This window comes from Cebus imitator, unplaced genomic scaffold, assembly GCF_001604975.1.
Source record: "Cebus imitator isolate Cc_AM_T3 unplaced genomic scaffold, Cebus_imitator-1.0 Scaffold16, whole genome shotgun sequence".
NCBI classification, from domain to species: domain Eukaryota; kingdom Metazoa; phylum Chordata; class Mammalia; order Primates; family Cebidae; genus Cebus; species Cebus imitator.
This window is the reverse complement of record NW_016107331.1, coordinates 9549451-9561658: the sequence shown is the minus strand read 5'-3', so window position 1 is coordinate 9561658 and position 12208 is coordinate 9549451. Positions and strand designations below refer to the sequence as shown.

Sequence of the window (12208 nt, the reverse complement as noted above, 5' to 3'; positions counted from 1 at the left end):
AGACGGGGTTTCACCATGTTGACCAGGATGGTCTCGATCTCTTGACCTCGTGATCCACCCGCCTCGGCCTCCCAAAGTGCTGGGATTACAGGCTTGATCCACCGCGCCCGGCCGATGGCATTAATCTTATTTCAGAAAGGAAAGGAGATAAAAGGTGAAACTACTTCTCAGCATTCCCAAACCAGTTTGCTTTCAGATTTTGCATATTCAGGCAACTGTTGGCTGTTTTACTGGTTTGAATAACCCAGCCAGGTATAAGAAGTTCTAACTTCTATGTTAGAATCCACATCTGCTTATGCTAGAATGAAAACCCATCTGAGAATCAATGAAGCACATGGAGAGGGTCTAATTAAATCCCTATGCCATTTCCTTTAAAATTGTCAAATTGAAATTGCAATTGTGTATTCATTCACCCCCAATGGTGTAGTGGTAATTTTAGAAGTGGGAATATTTAAGCAATAAGACACAACAGGGTGTGTTTTGCTAGGATATCAACAAGACTGGATAGTTCTCAGGTAAGCAGCCAATAGTCTGAAAACAAAACCTTTCCTAAATAATAGATAAATCACAAGACCCTTCTACAAGTGTAAAACCATGCTGATGAAAAGATGGAGTTCTGTATTGGGAATGAATATTTGCAATAGATGTAGTTCTTAAATTATACCATAAAATTACCCTGAATACTCCATGAAAATAATACAAACCATTAGTACATTAAATCAAAGTGATGATATGTTCAACAAATCAAAAGTCAAACTTCCAAGATTTGGCTTTCAAAGTCACCACAAAATTCAAAAAAACTTGTTATATCTGCAATCCTTTGTCATTTGCTTAATTTTGCTCTTGCCTTAAATGTTTCCCAACTAAATAGAACTGAAAAAGTGTGAGAGGAATATATGCACTGGTATTAGTCTGTTCTCACACTGCTAATAAAGACATATTCAAGACCGGGTAATTTATAAAGGAAAGAGGTTTAATGTATTCACAGTTCCACATGGCTGGGAGGCCTCATACTCATGGTGGAAGGCAAAGGAGAAGGGAAGCAAAGGCACATCTTACATGGCAGCAAGTAGAGGACATGTGCTGGGGAACTTCTCTTTATAACCAACAGATCTCATGAGACTTACTCACTGTCACTAGAACAGCACGGGAAAAACTCTTCCCCAGGATTCAATTACCTCCCTAGGGGGTCCCTCCCAAGACACATGGGGATTATTACAATTCAAGGTGAGATTTGGGTGGGTACACAGGGCCAAATCATATCAGCACTTCAATTTGATACTGGGGGATCAGTATTGTTTGATTACATTTGAGGATGTACCTGTTTGGAACACAAATTGAAATATCTGCATGCTCTTTATATATGCTAAAAAGATATATAGCTAAGGCACAATTACCCAGGATGCTTTTCCTGTATGTTTAAATAATAAATAGTGAAGAAAGGCAACCAAATAATATAGCTAATTCATTGGCTTCATGTGGACACATTCTGAGCTAGGAGATTATAAGGGTATCTCCAGTCCTCAGCAGAAATATCTTTATGTTCTTGCTTCTGGGCTATAGAGTAGTTTATTCACGCTAAAGGCAATGTCAAAAAAAATTTTGCAGGTTAAATTGTTAAGGTTTTCCTTGATATACTTGCTGATTGAACGATTCAGCAAAGCCATGTAAAGAAGGCTAGCACGATAGTATTCTAACCACTTACATATTTTTTAAAAAACCCCTTCTTTTTACTCACTTCCTCCCATTATATACACTCTTATCCTTCCCTACACCCAATTTCAAACATAAACACAAAACCAAAACTCTTTATGCCAGTCCCCTCTCTACACAAAAGCCTCTTAAAAAGCTCTCCTCAGTCAAACTAGGCCATACTCCAAGGTCACCATGTGCAAACACAGCAAACTCACAGAAAATTAGGGGAGGTTCCATTGTCCTGTGTGTCCAGGGTGTTTTGTGAGGAAGAATTAAGATAAGTAATGTTGACCGTAAAAACAAAATAAAACAAAACAATATTATTTCTGTATAAAGAACTATGGAAATCTGAGTAGAACTTAGCATTCACACAATGGAGAAAAATAACTTGATAATGGGAGGGTGCCGTTGCTACCCTCCTCTCCCCTTTGCTGACAACCATTCAACTTTGGTGCCTGGGGATGGGAAGCAGGGAGGGAGTAGACACTTGGGAGAATGGAAGAAGTTTACTGTTTTAATCAAATAAATTTACCTTCTCTGATCCCTGTTTCATAGAATGTGAAAAACATGCCATCAGTATAGAGAACTATAATGCCAAGTCACACATTATATTCTCTACTTTACATTAGCAACATATCCGTATGCATAGCACAGTAACAGAGTTTAAACATAAGTCGAAGAAATATGAAACTCAAAAATGATTGCTAACCATTGGAAACCTTTGGAATAACAGGAGAATCCATAAATTGCATCTCTCCACGAGAAGTAAAATCTCCAGCAATAGGAACTGTCTCATAGAGAACATATACAAAGTTATGACAAAATTCCAACATTAAACTCTTGTAAGAAGGAGCAGGAAACGTAAATGTCATAGGACTTTTTAAGTGAAGGTCAACATTTGAATTATAGGGTATTGCTCTTTGGGCTCTTATTTAACTGAGCCTATTTGTCCACTTAAAAAGAGCACATTGCTTTAAAAGAGCATATACTACTACTCTCAAGGTTACTGATACATTTCTAAAATACCTGCAGAAAAAAAAAATTACAAAACTACTTCTTTTCTTTTTTTGGAGACAGGGTTTCACTGCTGTTCCTCTTGTCTAGGCTGGAGTGCAGTGGCAGGATCTCAGCTCACTGCAACCTCCAACTCCTGGGTTCAAGCGATTCTCTTTCCTCATCCTCCCAAGTAGCTGAGACCACAGGCACCTGCCACCATTCCCAGCTAATTTTTGCATTTTTTGTAGAGATAATGTTTCACCACATTGCCCAGGCTGATCTCGAACTCCTGGGTTCAAGCAATTCTCCCACCTCACCCTTTCAAAATGCTAAGATTACAGGCATCAACCACTGTACCCAAAACTATTTATTTTCAGTGTTGATTGGATAGCATATTTGCAAGCTCAAGCTAATCAAGCAATGTTCAATACACTTCATCGGAGACTTCAAATACATAACCTAAATTACAAGTATTATCTTACAGATTCGTTTTCATTAAAAAGTGATCAAATTTTTATTGAAAGAAAAGTTTTGTTCCTCAAACTAATATTTGCCATATTCATTTTTTGTAAAAGACCTGCATAAATAGGTGTCACAAGGTATCTTTGACTTAAAACATTATAAGATATAATTTTTCATTTTTTGCTGGGTTTTTACTCTTACATGTAACATAAAACATCATAAATACAGTGAAAATGATGTGTCTATTTAAAATAAATGTGCTGATTACTAACAACTTATATTTAAAAGAAATAATTTTATGGCATTCAGATCATTCATTCTTTCATATATATCCAAAACAAAAATGGACCATTTATAAGTACTAAATATTATATAGCGCCGTAAATTATAAGTGATTCTACTACAGTGTAAGCAGGTTAATAATGAAAAATAATTAGCTATTTAATTGGTCTTTGGTCAGATAAGAGACATGTAGAAGACATACAGGTTTAGGCATTTTAGGTTAGATAACACCTGACCTATTTGAGAGGGAAAATAAAATAGCAAAAACTTGTTAAAAACTCTGCTGTTTTAATTAGGGATGTGGTATCATGAAATACTTATTATATGCATTTTTCCTGCTGGTGGAAAAACACCTGCTCCTCACCGTTATCTCATCTTTTCAGTGCCCAAATGGAGAACAGCAAACATTCAACAACAAATGGCTTCTGAGTGGCACAGCTGAACTAAACTTTACACACGGAGTGATGGTTTCACAGAGGAATAATGATCCAAATTACCCTAGTAATAATTTTGCATTGGAAGTCAAAATGTTTGTAAGCTTTCTTATTTAGCGTAGTTTTTGTCACACCTGTGTAGCTTCACCACAGGCATGCTAGGATCTCCTTGGTTGGGCTGACATGGAATGTGAAGTCAACTGAAACGTTGTTAAGCTGAGGCTAAGAAAATTAAACTGGCTATAGATCCAGGCCTCAAGAAACCACCATGTTTTGTCTAAGACAGCATCACAATCTCAGATGTAATCCTGTCTGGTGTTCACGTACAAGAAGTACGCAGCTGGGAAACATGAGATAGCTTATGCTTAGCAGGAAGATTGACTGAGGGATGGCAAGAGCTATCCAAAAAGTAAGCATACAGCCTGTGGCCTGGGGTTTTGTGAGGATCATAGTTCCAGCAAATTGAACTGGATGACACTCAATAAAGCACAGTCGAGGGAAAGGTACAACCAGGTCAAGAGATGTTGCTGCAGCTTGGATTGCTCAGGCTCAAGCCAGTCCAAGCATGGGACAGGCTTAGGATAATAAGACTAGTGTCTATGTCCTGCACTGGTGGAGGTGTAACTCACATTAACTCACATTTCTCTTTCAGTCTTAGTTCTTTTGGCTCAGAACTGGACAGAAATGAGCCTACAAGTCAAAGGCTTTCACAATCAAAAATTAGATGCAGCTAGACAAAATGTAACTCTAACTTTCTGTGTTAGTTATATTCTTTTCTGTTTAACAAATGCTAAGTTCTCCTCAACATACATACACACACTTTCATACATACACAGTAACACACACTAACACCTTTTTGTAAATACAATATGAATGCTTAAGTGTGGACTTTTCAACAGTCCAAAGTTATTGCTGACCACCAAGTCTTCTTACAATATGAGAACTCATAATCATACTTCAAATTATGAAAACTACATTAGGTTTATGATCTTTTATATTCAACATGTTGTTTAAAATGTTATTAAAATGGCATTCTTATTTAGAGAGTTTCAGCCTCCTACTTCATCATGGATTGTGAAAATGGGAAAAAAGTAGAGTTATGGAATAATCAGTGGGAACATGCACATTTCCAATTCCAGTTTTCCTAATTCTAAGCTCTTTATATCCTGACTTACCAAATGCAAGCTTTGAGCTTCTCCAGTTTAAATATTTCTTAAATTCTAATACATAAAATTTATGTACACTCTCCATTGTTTCATTTGCTTAGAAAACAGATTGAAAGAACAATGATGGTTGATTATAGATGTCTGTGGGAAATATTACATGCATGACGTCTGTTTTCTCTGGGGATTTGACACACGTTTGCTGTAAAGTACTAGTGTGTTCCTCATTACCTTAGATGCTACATGCTAAAAACAAGAATGTGCTCCAGTTTTCAAGGAAAAGAGAAAAAAGTCACAAATCCCAAAATTTTTCTCTCTAAAGGGCAATAATTCATGTTTCTAAATGCCCAACTCTTTAAAGATTATATGTATGCCTTCCATACATCTAAGTCTTTTTTGTTATTGAAGAATTTATCCAAAGTGAGAAAGAATACACCTTTGAAAGTCAACAACTAAAAAAAAAATAAGATCTGCATCTCTAAATAGTTGAAGTCACCAATTTAAGATGTTTGAGGTAACCATCCTCTGGAAACTATCTGATCTCCAGAAGCAGTGGATTGTTTTTGATGGATGCCCTGAGGTTTTGTCACAAACTAACACATAAAATTCCACACTGAACACAGAATGCCACTATTCTACAGTACTCCAGCTGCCTTAGAACAACATCTACATCTCTGTGTAATTATCCCTAAATAAAAACATATAGAATATCCAAAAACACTTTCATGATTCCCATTCAGTATCTGTTCAACCAATATGCAAACAAAGAAATTTTTTCCCTTAGGTTACTGAAATTAAAAAGCTACTGTAAAACATACAAAACTCTCTAAAGGAACACAGTTCAGTATGACATTATGAGGACTAAAATATATTACAAGTTTAAGATAACACATCATTTAGGTGTATGTGATAGAATCTTCTTTTTCCATTTAATTGTCCTTTGCCTGAGTTGACAACATCAAATGATCAGATGTTAGTCTGTACCATGAGAACTTGATGGAGTTCTGAAATCAAACATCTCAAATAATTTCCTAAGTCAAGACAATGATAATAAACATCTCTGGAAGAGTTTAGGCCAGACCCATTAGTGAACATGAGTTGCCTCACATCAGCTGAAGAGAAAACTGTCTCCTGAAATTAAAGAGCAATTGATATCAACATTTGCTTTCTCCTGGCACCATCTTTAGTATCTTGGAATCTTGGACTCATATATCCTGATGCACTTCAATAAAACTGACTTTAAAATCCCCCACTCAGTGAATTGAAATAAATAAGTGTATCGATTGAGTAAATTGCATCCATACATTTAATTAAATGCATTTCACCATTTAATTTGGAGAATTAGAATTAATTTTGCATTTATTACAATGGCTTTTCTTATTAAAAATGAAGACATCAAGAGGGACAGAGCGAGCTAGGGATAGAGGTTAGAAAGCCTAGCAAAAAGATTAATAAGTGATTTAAATGTCACCATCTCCCTGCCAAATTGTGTGCTATTTCCAGTTTGACTTGAGAACTCCATACTTATTTGCTGGTGTTTAATTCTGAACATAAATTCCACAGTTTTCTGAAAGAGATGATATGTGTGTGTTTTACAGCTGAAACGCCATCAGGATTGAAAACTAAAATCTTCTGTTTATCCAAAGGTTATGTACAGTGCATTCAGCCACAATACAAATGTAGAGTACCTAAATGAGCTTGCCAGTGACAGTCTTTAGTTTAGAATAATATAATTCAATGCCCACGTTAGCTAGATACCAAGTAACAGAGATGGCTGACACAGTCTAGCTATCGGAAGCAAGTTATTATTACCAAATACCTCTGCCGAAGATGAGATTTAGTAATTTTTATGGTCTAGGCCTCTTTTGGTTTAACTTTTGTAAAGTCGAGGAAACTACAAAAAAAAACTATAAAAGTGAGAGTTTTCTATTTATTGAATAAATAAAACAACGATGAATAAACAAATGGATAACTGAATGTATAGATGAATGGATAGAGGAATCTTTCTAAGACTGCAATTTATAAAATAGTTTTTGAACAAAAGACCAAAGTGTTTGACTTTATTCTTTATTATAGCCGGTTTGAAAATGTGCCAGTAGGTTGAAGACAGCTGAGGGAGCAATTGGGAGAATTTTTCTTTAAGAGACTATAGTGACACAACTATTCATTTTCTTCATATCATAGCTATTATCATGGAAGATAAACTGAAGAGATCCCAAGAAAGAAAAAGTTGTCATGATCCTAGGTATTAATTCTTCAGTCAAGAAGTTTACCCTCACAAGGCTTCACTTATGTATATGTTTTTACAAAACTACTATTTTAAATTCCTTAGCTCCATATATGCATTACATAAGAACAAGTAACTAGATTGTGATAAGCTTGATTCTCCATACACCAGGATCATCTCCAGTCATAAATTATCAGTGGAAGCCAAATCAGCAGAGTATAATTTATTAAGCTACTGCTGTGTTAATGCAATTTCCAAAGGTGGCTGACTTACCACCTGGGATTTGATCAGCCACTAGAAGAACCTGGTTCATTTTATTCAGAAAGGCTATTTCAAACCAAAAACTTCACAGCTAACTCTCAGAGAAAAAAAGTATCCATGAATGTAATTATGTTGGGAATCTATAAAATTCTAACTCATTCATTCGCCATTCATATTGACACCTTGCTAGTGGTACAGGAAGTTGTCGGATATATAATCCTGCTGTTTTTTAAAGATGCAATGGCAGTATTGTGGGGAGGCATATTTTGCAGGAATCTTTACACCATTATGACACTACCCAATATGTTATGGCAATTGTAATACTTTGTAGACCAGTGGAAAATATATCTAAAAATAACTGTGCCATTTCTGAGCAAAAGCAGAAGTAATTGATGCTTCCTAGAAAAATGATCCCACCTGGCTTTGTAGAAGAGCAGCATGAGCATTTCAGTGACAGGTAGATCCAGAACAGAGCTTTGTCCTCAATATCATTCTGATTCTCTGAAACCCTAAAGCAAGGTTCATAGAGATTCTTTAGAATGCTCCAGTTGAAAGCCAGATTACACTATTTAAGTGGCCTATGGAGTTCTGTATTAAAGGCTCCCTGCTGCTCAGGCATCATTTTTCCCCATTATAATACATTGCTATAGATTTGACACTGGAGATGTTCTATCATTTAACTAATATGGCTCAAAAGGTTGTCATCAGGGACATCTCTAAATTGTATCCCAGCAAATAAACCTTGCAATGGAAGGATTGCTTATTTAGCAAAGACATTTTATGACATATTAGCATGAAAATACTACTCTGTCTTTCAAGTTCATCTGTAACATTGCAGCTGAGGAGAAAAAACATTAGATGTGTTACAAATACAAGTGACTTTGGCAGTAAGCTAATTTGTAAATGCGTATTTGTGAACTTTAAGTGCACTGCTATGCCCTAACTTACACCCTGCATAACTCATAGATGTTTGCATAATATAAAAAGACAAAAAATAAAATCTTATTACTCAGCTTTTCCATTTAACTCAGAGGAAATTGATAATCAACCACTAAATGTTCATCCCCTGCTATATGCGGCCTGCAAAGCAGGTGAATGAAGCAATTCAAAGTAAGGCAGCATCCAGAGGAGAGTGAAGCATTGGCTGCATGGGAAGAATGTTTGAAGGGATTATTTTTTACCCTTCCTCTGAAACCAACCAACAGTGAACAGAACGGTGAACACTAAAGCTAACAGGAGAATGAAAGCTATTTACCAAGTGTTTTCGTATCTTCTTCATCTCAGTTGAGTGTCCTTGCTTGTTGAATGCTGCAAAACATGTTAACAGCTTAGGTTTTAGTATCAGAGAAGCCAGAATTCAACGTTTATCTTAACATTATGTACTATGTGATCTTAGACAACTGGTTTTACCTGAGACTCAATTTCCTCATATTTTAATTTTGTTAATTACTCATTTTTATTTTTAATTATCATGGGTATGTAGTAGTTATATATTTATGGGGTACATGTGATGTTTTGACACAGGCATATACAGTGTGTAATCATCAAACAGGGTAAATGGAGTATCTGTCACCTTAAGCATTTATCATTTCCTTGTGTTAGGAACATTCTAATCCTACTCTTTTAGTTACTTTAAAATATACAAAAAATGATTCTTATCTGTAGTCATCCTACTATGCTACCAAATACTAGATTTTATTCATTTTATCTAACTGTGTTCCTCATATAGCTTCAGATGCGCATAACATACTGATCTTTCTAATTAAAAGAAGTTAACAGTCTTTTGAGATAGACAATACAGTTATTTTTACCAGCATTCTGAACATAGGGAAATTAAGGTTCAATGAATTTAAGAGATTTATACAAGCTACATATGTAGACAATGGCAGACTTGAGTACGGATTCCAAGATTTCTGGCTCCTGGCTTAAAGCTATTTTTATTACAATATGCAGGATTCTCAATTTGCCTAGTTTTTGCTGTATGTTCCGACCTCAGTATTGTACATATGAGTTATTTTCATTTTTAACCCAAACAAATTTTTATTTGATCCAGGTATGTTAAAAAGCAAAGAGAAAAAAACAAAGTCAAACAGCTACTTAGGTCAATCACATCTCACATCTGTTATTTTGAAAGTCTGTCCCTGATGCTCCTAAAGTGTTTCCACTTACTACAGACTCTTCCTCTGTTTTACTTCTGAACTAAAAAAATATGATCAGGCTTCTGCTTCTCTTTGGGATTCCAGTAGTGTTCTGTGATGTTAGTAAATACAGAATGAAGGAGGCCATTTGTAAGTTTAAGTCATTCATGGATTGAATATTGATTGGGCCCTAGTTTGCTCACCATATGCTTACCATAACTTTTCTATTTAATTAACATAATTATCTCAAAAAATAGATTGCAATAATAGTGATAGCAAAATATAGGTCTACAAATTAATTTATTCACTTTAAGTTGGAATTTATCAATGTCATTAGTACAATATACCATGGTATTTAAATTACGCATTTATTTTCTTTATTCTTAATCACCCCTCATTAGAAATAAACTGCAGGAACTATTGTGGTCTCTACTGTATCCCTAGTACCTAGAAAAAGCGCCTAGTTTATAAACAATTAATAAGCACTTGTTAGATAAATGAATGAATGAATAATTCCTTCAATCAAATATATCCCTCTACCTTTTTGTACTGTGATTTCCATCCATACCCCAGATGGAAATTTAAACTCCCATCTAATAACCAGCCTAACCATTTTTACATTGTATCATCTTTTTTTTAAGCGAGATGGAGTCTCCCTCTGTCACCCAGGCTGGAGTGCAGCAGAACGAACACAGTTGACTGAAGCCTCTACCTCCCGGGCTCATGTGATCCTCCTGCCTCAGACTTCCATGTAGCTGGGACCACAGGCAAGCACCACCACACCTGCCTAATTTTAAAATGTTTTGTAGAGACTGGATCTCACTCTGTTGCCCAGGCTTTTCCTTTCTCTCCTATTTAAGTGACAGTCTCACCTACGTAAAGTACAATTTTCCCTTCTGTTTCCTGTATCATCAACTTACTACATTATCTACTAAATTCTTCCCAGCTCCCTATGATAATGCATTAATATCTATCAACTTGGGAAAAAAAGCACCTTGACTTAATAGCTCCCACCAAACATATCATGATTTCTCTGCTTTCCTGACATAAATCTCTTCTGAAAGAGTTGTCCCTACTTCCTAAATCTACTTCCTCCCTTTCCATTATTTCTTACATATACCTCTAAAACTATAATTCCTCTTGTTAATGTAATCAGTGAGCTCTCCATGTTGTCAAAGCCAGTGGTCAATGTGATTGAAATACGTTCTTTACTTGACTTTTGAAATACCATTTACTCTCATTCTCCTCCTTTCCACTGTCACCTACGCATCTTCTAAACTTGAATCACTGGAATGTCCGACTCCTTAGATGTCAATGCTCTTTGCTTCCATTCTCTACTAACACCATCTAGCTAATTTCATCCAATGCCATGACTTTAAATACCATCTATATGCCAATGATTCAACTTTAATCATTATCGCTAATGTCTCTCCTTGATTTCAGGCTAATATATCCAACTGCATGCTTAAAATGTTCACTTGGATAACTGAAAGGCATTTCAAACTTAACATGCCCAAATCTAAACTTATGATTACTCTTTCACCACCCAAAACAAACACTTCCTCCAATCTACTTTGTTTGCATAAATGGTATCTCCACAATTTCAGTTATTTATGCCAGAAAACTCAGTATTCTCATAGACTCCTCTCTTTCTCTCTGCTGTGGTTTAACTGTTTGTGTCCCCTACAAAATTCATGTTGAAACTTAATCCTCAAAGCAAAAGTATTAGGAGGTAGGGTCTTTAGGAGATAATTAGGCCACTAGAGCTCTGCCCTCATGAATGCAATTAACAGCCTTATAAAAAGGCTGGAGAGAACTAGCTAGGCCCTCTTTTTATTTTTAATTTTTTTCCTTTTTTTTATTTTACTTTAGATTCTGGGGTACATGTGCAGATCATGCAGGATTGTTGCATAGGTGCACACATGGCAATGTGGTTTGCTGCCTCTATCCCCCCGTTACCTACATCTGGCATTTCTCCCCATGTTATCCCTCCCCAATCTCCCCACTCCCACTGTTCCTCCCTTGCCCCTACCAACAGACCCCAGTGTGTGATGCTCCCCTCCCTGTGTTCACGTGTTCTCATTGTTCAACACCCACCTATGAGTGAGAACATGTGGTGGTTGATTTTCTGTTCTTTTGCCATTTTGCTGAGAATGATATTTTCCAGGTTCATCCATGTCCCTACAAAGGACATGAACTCATTGTTTTTTTTATGGCTACATAGTATTCCATGGTGTATATGTGCCACATTTTCCTTGTCCAGTTTGTGGTCGATGGGCATTTGGATTGGTTCCAGGTCTTTGCTATTGTAAACAGTGCCACTATGAACATGCGTGTGCATGTGTCTTTATAATAGAATGATTTATAATCCTTTGGATATATACCCAGTAATAGGACTGCTGGGTCAAATAGAATTTCTATTTCTAGGTTATTGAGGAGGCGCCACACTGACTTCCACAATAGTTGAACTAGTTTACATTCCCACCAACAGTGTAAAAGTGTTCCTATTCCTCCACATCCTCTCCAGCACCTGTTATCTCCAGGTTTTTT

At 36.1% G+C, this 12208-nt stretch overlaps 1 long non-coding RNA gene across 1 annotated transcript in view; it reads right to left on the bottom strand.

Moving 5' to 3' along the window:
- Window positions 1–11794, bottom strand: part of LOC108289138 — a 13676-nt gene extending 1882 nt beyond the window's left edge. Inside the window, exon 1 of the long non-coding RNA XR_001819016.2 lies at window positions 11756–11794. This is a non-coding gene — a long non-coding RNA (uncharacterized LOC108289138). The remainder of the gene's footprint in view (window positions 1–11755) is intronic.
- Window positions 11795–12208: the final 414 nt, after the last annotated feature.